At 50.4% G+C, this 12,600-nt stretch overlaps 1 protein-coding gene across 3 annotated transcripts in view; it reads right to left on the bottom strand.

Annotated features, from left to right (window-relative positions):
• Positions 1 to 4,298, bottom strand: part of CTNNA1 (catenin alpha 1) — a 119,144-nt gene extending 114,846 nt beyond the window's left edge. For 2 of the 3 annotated variants that reach the window (XM_064671411.1, XM_064671412.1), the window contains exon 1: positions 4,166 to 4,298. The gene's annotated coding sequence lies outside the window, so the exon portion shown is untranslated. The remainder of the gene's footprint in view (positions 1 to 4,165) is intronic. The other variant, XM_064671410.1, reaches the window with a different exon arrangement.
• Between the last annotated feature and the right edge of the window lie 8,302 nt (positions 4,299 to 12,600).

Genomic DNA, 12,600 nt, shown 5'->3' with positions numbered 1-12,600 from the left:
AATCCTACCTGCCACACTGCTGCCAGCTTCCTGGCTGCTCTGCTCTCAACCCCCTCACTGCCTTAGAAACAGTACAGGAGTTTCATTCTCTCTTGGACTGTAACATGCATCAACACTCCTCCCTCCTTGTGTCATTCCACGTACTAAAACAGATCTGCAGGGGAACTGCCTGGCATTCAGCTTGGTTTCATCATCACTGTTCCACTCTCTGCCTTGGTAATGGTTTTCCCTTTAGCTACACCTGGCCTCATGTTTGCTTTTTCCATCCATAGAATCACAGAATGGCTTCAGTTGGAAGGGACCTTAAAATGCACCTCATTCCAAAACCCTGCCATGGGCAGAGACACCTTCCACTAGCCCAGGTTGCTCCAAGCCCTGTCCAACCTGGCCTTGGACACTTCCAGGGATCCAGAGGCAGCCACAGCTTCTCTGGGCAACCTGTGCCAGGGCCTCCCTGCCCTCATAGGGAACAATTTCTCCCCAATATCCCATCTCTCCCTGCCCTCTGGCAGTTTGAAGCCATTCCCCCTTGTACTGGCACTTCAAGTCTTTGTCCAAAGTCCCTCTCCAGCTCTCTTGGAGCCCCTTTGGCACTGGAAGGGGCTCTAAGGTCCCACTGGAGACTCCTCCAGGCTGAACAACCTCAACTCTATCAGTGTCTCCAGAGCAGTGGGGCTCCAGCTCTTGGAGTATCTCCATGGCATCCTCTGGACTCACTCCAGAAACTCCATATCCTTTGTATATTGGGGCCCCAGAGCTGGAGGCAGCACAGCAGGTGAGGTCTCACCAGAGCAGAGCAGAAACCCCTCCCTCAACCTGCTGGTCACACTTTCAGATGCAGCCCAGGACACGGGGAGAGGTGCCTGAACTTAAAACCTTCCAGAAGAAGCTCTCAGGAGTCTAAATGATTAATCAAGTAGCTGTCTTGTAAATTAGAAATCTTGTAACAGAAGGGCACATCAATAGACTGGGAGTGAACTTCCCTTTGCAAACTGCATTAGTTTAGATGTGTGTATTTAATAATTTCTATCACTTCACAAAGCACAGGGAAAAAAAGGTTACTCCAGAGATATTTATAAACACATATCAAAGGACTAACAGATGTTTCCATAGTACATCTGGGATTAACAAACAAAACTGTGTAATCATACTGAGAGAAAAGGTAGCTGGCTCTTTAAATCCATCAGTCATGAGGAATTATGAATCATATCTAAGTAACATATTTGCCAACAGAAGAGTCTGGCCTAATCCTCTGCACACCAGAAATCAGAGTTACACCCATTCTCACCCTGACTGGCAGATAAGGAGTCTCAATTTTTCCAGGAGAATGATCCCAACTCGAGTTGCAGTGACTGCATTCCTCCTGCAACTCCTTCACCTCAGCAAATCCATTTGCACCCAGTTCTGCTTTGTGGCACAGCAGGTCACTCTCAGTGCTTGTCTCTTCAGAGGAGCTCATCCAGTGAGGGTGCTGGCATGCAATTTTGTGGTAGGCTCTATTTTAAGTCTCATTCACTGGTTTAAAATAGTATGGAGTTAAAAGTAGTAATTATCAAACATCTGCACTTTCTCTGAAGCTGCAACACTGTTTAACCAACGCATGAGCTATAAACTCACTGAATGGAGCTATTCCAGATTAGCTATAAAACTAAATTAGGGTGAATTCCCAGAGCAGTAAAGGATCCAATTCCTCAAGGTTATATGCATTACAGTTCTGTAGCACAAGAATTGGAGTGTTGTCCAGTTAAGGCACAATAATAGGAAGTCTTGTCCCTGGAACTATTCAAGGCCAGGTTGGACGGGGCTTGGAGCAACCTGGGCTAGTGGAAGGTGTCCCTGCCCATGGCAGGGGGTGGAATGAGATGGACTTTAAGGTCCCCTCCAACCCAAACCAGTCTGTGATACATGATCATGTTGAATGACCATTTCATATTGCACTGTCCTAATAAAACAGTACTTAGTCCTCTTTTAATCATCATGTTCCCTTTAGTGTCCAGCAAAGATAAAAACCTCAGAAACACAGCAAGTCCTTGAACAGAAACATCATGGCCACGTAGGTCCTCGCTGCAGACCAGCCCCACTGTCCATTTATGATGAGCAGGCTGGTTTGGCCACTAAATATTTCTGTTCGCTGCATAAGAAAGATCATTTAGAAATCAAATAGTAACAGCAGACATAATTTTAAGGCAGGGCTGAAGTCCCACTAAAATGTATTTTCAATTCATAAACATTTCTACTAATGTGGATTCCTTTGCATGATCAGTTTCTCGATCTTACAGCTGCAGAAGGAAGATATTCATGCTCCTGAAAAAACACAAATTACTTTTCTATTACATCTCTCAGTTAACTTTATCAGACCAACAGAAGTCCTGCGAAGAAGCTGCACATTAATGTCTGCCTTTACACACGTCAGCACAGAAGTGCTGATGTTTCACAAAGCTTGAAAATTTATTGTGAGGTAAGTATTTACATTTGTATTTTAAACCATCGGTTTGAACACAGGATTTCTAATCTCTTCCCGCTGCGCTCCCCCCTGCCACCTTGTGTAAACTTTTAATCTCCGATGCAGAGGCCTATTATTAGAGCTGACTGAAAAAAACCCTACAGAGTGAAGGCACGTTGTTTGTCATGGAAAAGGTTAGGGCAAAGCCTTTCCAAAAACAAAACCTTATTAATAAACCTTTTGTCTGTTTCTGCTGATGAAAGTCAAAGAAATATTTCGTTGATATTTTAAAAACTGTTTCTCTGTAAATAAAAAACAGTGACTCAACATCAAAATATGTCCTTTTAAACAAAAAGTTTCGATTCAGCAGGGAGAAATAAGTAAACACTTAACATGGCTTTAGAGCCCCGAGACAGACCGAAAACTGCACGTCCTGTAAAGCGAGCTGGGCTTTCACCTCCATTTACACACAAGCCCGCCCCCAGACCAACCTGGGAACGGAAAACAACAACGCCCCAGCCTTTAGCCGTTTGGAAGCACTGGAAGCCCGGTGTAGCCTCTCCCACCTCCCCAATCCCAGGGCGGGAAAAACGCAGGAAACCAGTAACTCAAGCACCCAGAACACCTTCTGCACAACTCCCATCTCAAAAAACAAAAGACAAACAAGGGGCGGGGAGGGGGCGCAAAGAGCTCCCAGAGCAGTTCAATACAGACAACCCAGCCACGCCCGGAGCCAGAGCTCCAAAGCCGGGATGAGGACGCGGCCGTGGAGGCTCGTGGGGAGCGGGGAGGGAGCGATCGATGGCCCTCGCCAGCAGACACCCGCCAGCTCCGGAGCAGGGCTGCCGGCCAAGGGCAGGCAGGGAAATCTGCCTTAATCACACCCAATTCTTCATTAAACGTAACTTGGGACGCACGTTTTCCTGCAAACTTTCAGCCTGGAAGATTTCACGTGTTTTGAATTGGCACTAGCAATGAATTAAGGCCGGGTGCCCCTCACTGTCCAGGAACCCCACGGCAGCAGGCACAGGGGTCACACAGAACCCGGGAGCTCGTACGCTCTTCCTACTTCTTGTCTGTGAAAAGTACCACGAAACTTTCAGTCGGGGAAGGAGGAGCGTCCGCCCTACGGCCCAGGAGCGGGTGGAGGGGGTGTCAGGAAACGTGGCGGGGCCGAGCGAGGCGTGTTCCCGGCGCTCCTGTGCGGGAACAGCCGCACGGCCGGCACGGAGGGAGGGAGAGCTGCCGGCTCGGCTGCCCCGCCCGGGGGAACCGGGGCCCGAGAGGCGAGCGGGGCTCCGGGGGCTCCCGGCGGGCCCGGCCCGCAGCCCGGGAGCGGCCGCGCGGGGAGGGGCCTCGGCCCCGCCCGCCGCCCCGAAACTTCCCCGGAGCCGGCCCGGCCGCCGCCTCTACCCGGGAAACGGCCCCCGGCGACCCCAAACCCGGCGGGTCCCCCCGACCCCGGCCGGGCTCCCCCGGCCCCGCCCGGCGCGGCCTCCCCGCGCGGCCCAGCCCGGGCCCGGCTCAGCCCCACGGCCGGCGCGGCCCGCTCCGCTCCGCTCCCCTCATTTCCCCTCCTTCTCCCGCTCCGCTCCCGCCTCCCCCCCGCGTCCCTCCCGCGGCGCCGCGGCCACAGGGCCGGGCCCGCCCCGCCGCCCAAAAGTTTCCAAGTGCGAGAGCGGGGCGCGGAGGGGCCGCGCCGCGCGGCCCCGCCAACTTTACCGGGGCGCAGGAGGGTGCAGTGCGATGGGATGGGATGGTCGCCGCCGCCCTGGCTCCGCTCCGGGCCCGTCCCCGGCCCCGCCGCTTTGTCCCGTCCCGCGAGGAAATGGGCTCTTCCGGCGCCTCCCCGCCCCGGCCCGGCCGCTCTTCCCGGCACCGCCCGCCGCGCCGCCCCCGCGCCCTCCGGCACCGCCCGCCCGCAGGTGAGGGCGGCGGGGCAGGCGGGGGCTGCGCACCCCCGTGCGGGACCCCCTCATCCCCGGGCAGGAGCCCTCAGGAACCCCCTCACCTCCGGGCAGGAGCCCTCAGGAACCCCCTCACCCCCGTGCGGGACCCCCGAGGAGCCCCCCGGGCCGGAGCCCCCCGGGCCGGAGCCCTCCCTCACTGCTCGGGCCGAGGCACAGCCTCCCCTCACACCCTCCACCGGACCCGGCCCCCCCCCAGCCCAGGCTCTCAGGCCGCCACTTTTGAGGCAAAATCAACAGATTTGCGATCAAAACCTGGCTTTGTCCTCCTGAGGAGGTGCAGGGCACCAAAGGTCCCAGATGCTGTGATTTGAAGGAGTTGGAGAAAAAGTTATAGCTGGATTCCTCTTGTGTTTGTGAATTGTTTTGTTTTGGAAACCTGAAACCTTCGTGAGGAGCTGCTGCTTTTAGGAAAAGCCTTGTCTTCATGCAAATGTCTCTAATAGTAAGATTGCAGGTGAGAGGAAACCCCAGGGATGCAAGTGGGGCTAGAGGAGCCCCTCTCAGAAGAGGGGGCGGTTTTGGGAACCTGACCTTGGCTGGCAGAAGCAGGTCTGCAGCGGGAGAAACTTGTCTTTTTATGCCCTAATTTGTTTCAAAGTTTTCTTTGAAAAGTCTCAGTGAGCCTCTTGTGAGAGAGCGATTGTTTTTACCCTACAACAAATTACTCTGGGACTTTCTGTGGTGTGTTTTGAGATGGTGTTTGATACAAATCTCTCTACAGAACTCACACTTATACTGGATTGTAAAGACAACTGAATAAATTTAACACATTTCGTGACTCATTTGCCAGCACTCCTGAGATACCCGAAACTACTCACTCCATCCTTTGTTATTAAGCAAAAAACAGGGAGACTGAGTAACCTACCAGGAAGGTTCATTCAAGGTCCCACGTTCATTCAAGGCACTAATTGAGCCTCGGGGGCTGGCCTCAGGTCAGTGGCACAGCACTGGTGACCACACCATGGGCAGGACGGGGACTTTCCTCCAGGTACTGGTTCAATGGGATTTGCAGGGTCGTGTTTCCCACCTTTGCCATACTCCTACAAGCCTTCCCTGCAGGAAGACAGTGTCCTGCAGTGATTTAAATTGCATTTTTCCTTCCTGCGGGTTTAATCCGAGAAAGGGATCCAAGACTACGAAATAGACATAGTTTTCTTTTAATCCAGAGAGAAAATAGGGATCACGAGCCCAGCCTTGTCAGTGAGTGAAGTTATCGAAAGAAAGTGAAATCTGTAATTATGATACTGACTGAGACACATGTTATTAAAAAAATAGAGGGTCTTCGGTGCCTTAACAAACAAACTCTCCTCTGGAAACACAGAGAAAACAGATTTTTTAAACTCTTTGTATTTCCTGCTTGTACCAAACTATTAATATTTGGTGTCAATTGCACCAGGGATTCAAACTACTCATTTCTGATCTGCAGCATACTCTCAGTAAAATTGAGTTTACACTTCAATAGCTTGCTTTCTTTCATAACTCCTTTTAATATCATGTCTTGGCCTCCTGTGGTGGCTTCCACATTCGGCAGTTCTGTGTGCCTCACATCCTTTCAGGACAAAATGTCAGATTCAAAAAAAAAAAAAAATTCCCTTTTAAACCTACAGACTCAAAGGTAAAAGGCCTGGAGTTTGTGGAGAATCACACGTTCTGTACTGCACTGAAAAGCGAAGGGAAAAGTAGGAGATCAGCTGGCAGCTCTGCTGGTTCATGGAGTGAGTTAAAAGGCTCGGCAAACAAAAAACAAAATTATGTAAAAACAGAGCCAGCTAGGTTGAGATTGGACTTTGTCTCTTAATTAGCAGCTCTCTCTGAATCACGGCTCCGGGCTCTGTCAACAAGACTAAAATGCAGGGGGGTGTTCAGACAGGCACCCAGCAACAATAGCTCACACCTCCCATCCAGTGCATGTCATTACCACAGCACCAGGCTGTGCCAGCAGCTTGAAATCTAATCCATTTTCTGAAATGAGTTAGAGGTTTTATGCTTGACCTCAGATCTTCCTATGGCAGTGTTTGTGGGTTTGTAATCCCATTTTCCTGGATTTTATTTTTTTTTTTTAGTGTTTCTCCCACCTCTTTTCTCTGGGTGAAAACCCAAGGTAAGGCAGGGGAGGACAGGGAGGCGGGGCGGCCGCAGCGATACTGCGGGAGGTTGTGTGCATAAAGTCAGCAAAAGCTTTGGTCTCGGCTCCCTGAGGGCAATCCAAGGTGCAGCACGGCAGAGCAGAGCAGGTAGTGACTGTGCACTGCCGGCAGCGTGTCCGAGTTACTCAGATGTGTGCTCAGAGCAATCCCTGCCAGGCGCACCTGAAGACACCCGTGTGGGCGCAGCCACCGCGGGGAAGCTGCCCTTCCACTCTTAAGTCCTGGAGTAGGTCTGTGTGCCAAGCAAGGAAGAGGCTTGTTTATGTAGCACCTGCTGTAAATACACTGTCTGCCAGTCCCAGCGTACACGGGGTCTAAATGATGTGCTTCAGCTGGAACTGCATTTTCTATTTCTGTGACAACGTTGCTGACATGAAGCAGTTGCTCTGTGCATCCGTTTCTGCCCATTTCAAAATGTGTGTTTTTTCTTTGTGGTTTTATTTGTGGTGGGGTTTTTTGGTTTTTGTTTGGTGGTGTTTCTTTTTTTTTTGCAAAGAAAAGCAGTTTAGTTTTGTTATTTGTGAGAAGTGAAACAGAAGTGAGAGGTGCAAAGACAGGACTGCTGGGGAGGAGATGGTAATGGGATTGAGAGAAATGAGAGAAGGAAGGAAATTAAAAGAATGAGGAAAATATGTAGAGTATTGTAATGGTGGGCTGAAGTCCTTGCTGGAGAGGCCAAAGGGGCAGCAGGAACCAAACAGAGAGAAGAAAAACCAAAAATACGATAAAGGAATCTGAGGGTTCAAATACCAGCTGTTGAGGCTGTCTGCAGGCTGATGTCAGGCTGTGCAGTGGGGACAGCCCCGGGGCAGCCGTGCTGTGCCACCAGCTGTGCTGAATGCAGAGCAGCACTCACAGGGTGCAGCCCTGTCACCTCTTTGGTCCCTGCTCTCCCAGCCAGGGGCCAGGAGCAGGGCAGGGACCTCGCAGACAGTGAGCTTTGCTATGGGGGTCACCCCAAAATGCAGCTTCCCCTAAGGACTGCTGGCTCTGATGAAGTCAGCAATGTAACAGTGTCTAACTGAGGGTTTGGCACTTCACTTGTGCTGCGGCATCAAGTCCTGGGGGCTCCCCAGTATTTGTAGTGTTCCCATGCAGCTGGGAGGCATCACCGTTCCTCTTCAGGGCTCAGATACATAAAGAATAAGATTGTCTCCCAATATCCAGTTAGGAATCAACATCAGCGCAGCCAGAAAGCAAATCCCAATGTCCTGGGGCGATGCATGCCTCAGGACTGCTGGAAATGGTGGTGGGTGGTGCTTTTGGGGGAACTGCAGCTCTGCCACCTGAGCTGTGCACGCAGCAGAAGGACTGAAATCCCCACCTCGGTGGAACAAACCCCAGTCAGCAGGAGAACAGATTTACCAGTACACCTGCACCTACACTGGGGCTCCTTCTGGTACTGTTGGCTGCCCAGGGATCAGGCCTTGCTGCTCCAATGCCAACTGGAGCTGCAGCCACAGTGCTCCCTGTGCCAGGGCTTTTGGCTGCTGTGCTCGCCATCACTGCCCACCTTCTCAAAGGAAAACTGTCTGCTAGAAACATGCCCTGGTTCATACTCAGGAAGCCACTGGATCCTAAGCAAAACCTCTCTCTTCCTGCACCATCAAATCCTCCTGGGACCTCCAGAAAGAGATGTGCAGAACCCAAGCATGACCACGAGCAGAGGAACTGCTGGCCCCCAGCAGCATCCCCCCATGCACATACACTACAGCACAGGCATCCTGAAAAGCACAGGCAGAAGTTGTAATGAGGAGAAATTATGCAGTCCCAAAAGGCTCAGCGTGAACTGGGTTCAGTGGTTGCTGTTCCGAGCCAGAGTAGTTTGCATTCACCTCCAGGTTCACACAGCCTTTGAGTAATAAACTGTCATAGCCCCGGAGAAGGGAACATTCAAAAAAGTGCCCCGAGGCAATGCATAGCAGAAGCCTGAGAATCCTCCTGCATGAGTCACTGACCTCCACACACTGCATCTATTTCAGCCTTTAATTAATAAGGTTTTACATTTCTATGGCACTTTCCATCTAGAAAGGTCCTAAAATGCTGTGAAAACTAAGGGGTGTACAGCACCATTGAAATGTGGTTCCCAGGGAGGTGGGACTGTGCAGGGACGGCAAGCTTAGCCAAGGGCACTGGGGAAAAAGGTTCTTCATTTTAAATGGAGCCTCTGTTACATCACTGAGTATTTCATATCTGTGGAGAACAGACAATAAGATTTTAGTTTCTAAGGCACTGCTTGAGTAAATAGGCCTTATAGATTGCTTTTGTTACCCATGGGGGATGCAGTGCAAAACAAGTAGTGGGGGATTTTAATTTAGGGTGTTAAAGGACCACAATGTAAGCTACAAATTTAAACTACCCTTGGATCAAGGCTTTCCTCCCTCCAGATGAGTAAGTTATTCCCAAAAGTTGTAAACAAAGCAGAAGCCAGTGGAGGAAACAAATCCCATGCTGACAGCACCTGACCCTGCACTTGGAACACTAAACTCCCTTGCATGCTCCCTGGAAGCTCAGTAGCATCGAATGAAGTAAAAGCAAAGCAAAAACCAGTCTAAAGCACCAAATGGGGCAATGTAGAAAACCAGGAGGGAACAGTCCTCCTGTCCCGAGACTGACAGAGACTCTGAGGGGAATCATAGAATATGCTGAGTTGGAAGGGACCCATCAGGGTCATCGAGTCCAACTCCTGGCCCTGCCCAGGACACCTCAACAATCCCACCCTGTCCCGGAGAGTGTTGTCCAAACCCTCCTGGAGCTCTGGCAGCCTTGGGGCTGTGCCCACTGCCCTGGGGAGCCTGGTCAGTGCCCAATCACCCTCGGGGGGAAAAGCCTTTTTCTAAGATCCAACCTAAACCTCCCCTGACACAGCTCCAGGCCATTCCCTCAACTCCTGTCTCTGGTCACAAGAGTGAAGAGATCGGTACCTGCCCCTCTGCTGCCCCTCGGGAGGATGTTGAAGACCCCAATCAGGTCTGACCTCAATCTCCTCTTCTCCAGCTGAACACACCAACTGCCCGCAGCTGCTCCTTGTATGGCCCCTCCAGACCCTTCCCCATCCTTGGGCTGTCTTTTGAACACTCTTTAATGGCTCAGTGTCTTTTTTATATTGTGTCACCCAAACCTGCCCCCAGGACTCGAAGTGAGGCCACCCCAGTGCAGAGCAGAGCGGGACAATCCCCCCCTTGCCTGGTCAGCGATGCTTTGCCCGATGTCCCCCAGGACATGGTTGGCCATCCTGGCTGCCAGGGCACTGCTGAACCAGCACAAATCCCTTCATTTCTATTTCAAAAGAATAAACTGGTCGAATCGTTCTGCTCGGCTGACTTCCCTCAGCAGAGAAGCAGGGCCTGGCTTGCACGAGGGCAACTGAAATGACTGTCAGTCACAGCTGGCATCCCTCTTACTAAATACTTGGCCTAAGTAGGCTGGGAACACTTGACCACAAAGGGTTTTCAAAGGAATGTCAAAATTCTCTTTTTCTCAGTGTGATTCCAAACTATTTTTATCTACCTCTTTCTGGAAGAGAGACACAGGCATTGCCACGACTAGTCGTAAACTTTCATTACTTCCCAAGGAGAAATTGCAGGGAAATTATAGGCTAGTGCACTGTCTTTTATGTCTCTCCTGCTCTGGGCATGTCAGCACTGCTGCATTCCAGTCTGCCCCCAACACATTCCTCCCTGCCGAGTCCTGTCCTCTCCTTTCCTGGTGATGGATAGCAATGACCCTGCTTGGTAATTAACACATTGAGCACCACCACGGTCAGCATGAGTCCTCAGCACGTGTAGATGCTGGACAAACAGACATTCCTTGTGTGCAGAGTGGGTCAGTCCTGACTTCCACCTCCACCCAAGAGTGTCTCTTGGCCACACTGTAGTTGGGCTCCACCCGCTCCCCTAACCCAGAGTGAGGGAAGGGCTGTGGGTGTGCACTGATCCCGTGGTTGCACCTTACCTGGTGTGCCCCTCCCTGTGTGCTCCTGCTAACTCACACATACCGTATGGAGCAACACATTGCTCCCCCAAGCACACGAAGAGGTGGTGTGGAGAAACACCCTTAATCCATCATGTTTCAGTATTTATAAGGAGGCATCACTAGCAGATATTATTTATCCCTCTCCCAGTTTCTGTATTGTTGTAGTATCAGGGAAACTGAGGCAGAGCAGGTTAGTGCTCCAATCTCTGCAGTCCTGCCCCAAGCTCATATCCCTGCCATTCCTAGCCCTGAGCCCAAGCCCAGGAATCTGCAGTGCACCAGAGCTCCCTGAGGCCGGAAATCCTACCATCACACGGCCTTTTAGGCATCGAAACTTTGTACAAAGGGAGAAATCCTGTCATCAAGGTGAAAAGCATTGCTACTGAAATGTGATCAAAGTCAGAGTTATCAACTTAAGTGTACTCAGGAGTTTCTGTTCCAGGCAAGAGAATTATCAATGAGAAACCAATCTTATAAGGTAGCTGCTATTGACAGGGAAATAAAAGGAATACAGTTCTTACCAGACAGACCTAAGTTGCTCCAAATTGCTGTCAGCTTGAAATATCTTGCTGGTAATTTGTTTCCAAATTCTTTCTCCCTAAATTTGATTTGTTGCTGTACAGCGGATGATCTATTCTGCACAGCACCTCAAAGAGCATTCCCGTTGTCCTCTCCCTGATTGTTTGTGAGCTATCACTTCTGGGAGTTGGCAGCATTTATTATGAAAAGGGACATCATTGCTTGAAAAGCAGATTTTTATCTGAGGCTATGGTATCTGCTGCCCTTACAAACAGCAGCTGAGATTACTGGGAACAAAATCATTAGGGAAAAAACACTTTTCCTCCCCGTCTCTGAGCTTGTCCACCTGGGCAAGTGGCCATGCTGTGTGTCTGTACCTCGGGGTGGGGGAAGGATGGGGCAGCATTTCCTAACAAGACGCACATAAATCCTTTCACCAGGATCTTTTCTAACCAGGATAAAAGCTAGTAGGGTTTCCCACCTCCTGTGGTGTTGTAGTAAGAGGATGAACGTTGCATCCAGCAATTATTTTCTGGTGATCTCTGCTCTTTCTTACGTGAGGGAGGAAGAGATAAGTCTGACTTATGAAGTGTCCTGCTGGGTTCAGTGATGTCTCCTACATGGCATGTCCGAGGCTTTCCCAGGCCTCTGAGCAGTTGCCCTCAGCTCTCCAAAGGATATATTTCTGCACATTTGACACAGAGGTAGAAATGGGAAACTCCAGCCTCACCTATCCCTCAGGATCCATCCAGCCTGGGTGGGGGTGCCAGTGAGAAGAGCTGTTTTCTGCCCTGGCTTTCTCATTTAAGAACATACTTGTTCTTCTCCTCTCCTTTCTCTACTTAACCCACTTTGTCCAATGGTTTAAGCAAATTCAAAGAAGTTCTAGTTTTGGGATGAGGAGCTACCTCAGCCTATTTACATGGTTTTAGACTGTGGGCAGAACGGAGAGACTTGGCTTCCCAGAAAAAAAGGCTCTCACTCATCTTGTGTGTATGGCCCTACTAGATAAAAATAAGAAGATATTTCTGCATCTTTCTGGGAATGTATTGGCAATTCTAGCATATTTCTACTCTCCAGCTTATGGGTGGTACACATAGGTGACATTGCTGCAGATAGGGAGGCACCGTGTCAGGCACTTCAGGTCACCCCACGATTTTGGACAAGTCCTGGTCCCATCCAGAGCATGGAGAGAACTGGAGAGTTGGGAGCTGGAGGAAGGATTGCACTCCACCCACGTAGGCACTAGAAAATTAATAATTGTTGCAAATGCTTGAGAGCAGCACAAAACAGAGCACTAATTCAGCTGCTGTAATTTTGCCGCACAGTTTACCCCGACATCACATCAGGGAAAGCTCCACTTAAGCAATTGTAACATCACTGAAAGGATGGAATTAAGAAAAAAAAGAGAAGGAACATAAACCTCCCACTATTGTTTTTTTCAGAAAGCAGCAACAGGAAGAGCCAGTTAAAAGGCCTTGAGGCTCTGAGCTGTTATTCCTCCCTGGAAACCAGCCATGTGAGACATAGAACACCCTGAACTGTG

This window comes from Pseudopipra pipra, chromosome 15, assembly GCF_036250125.1.
Source record: "Pseudopipra pipra isolate bDixPip1 chromosome 15, bDixPip1.hap1, whole genome shotgun sequence".
Lineage (NCBI taxonomy): Eukaryota > Metazoa > Chordata > Aves > Passeriformes > Pipridae > Pseudopipra > Pseudopipra pipra.
This window is presented reverse-complemented; position numbering and strand designations above follow the sequence as displayed.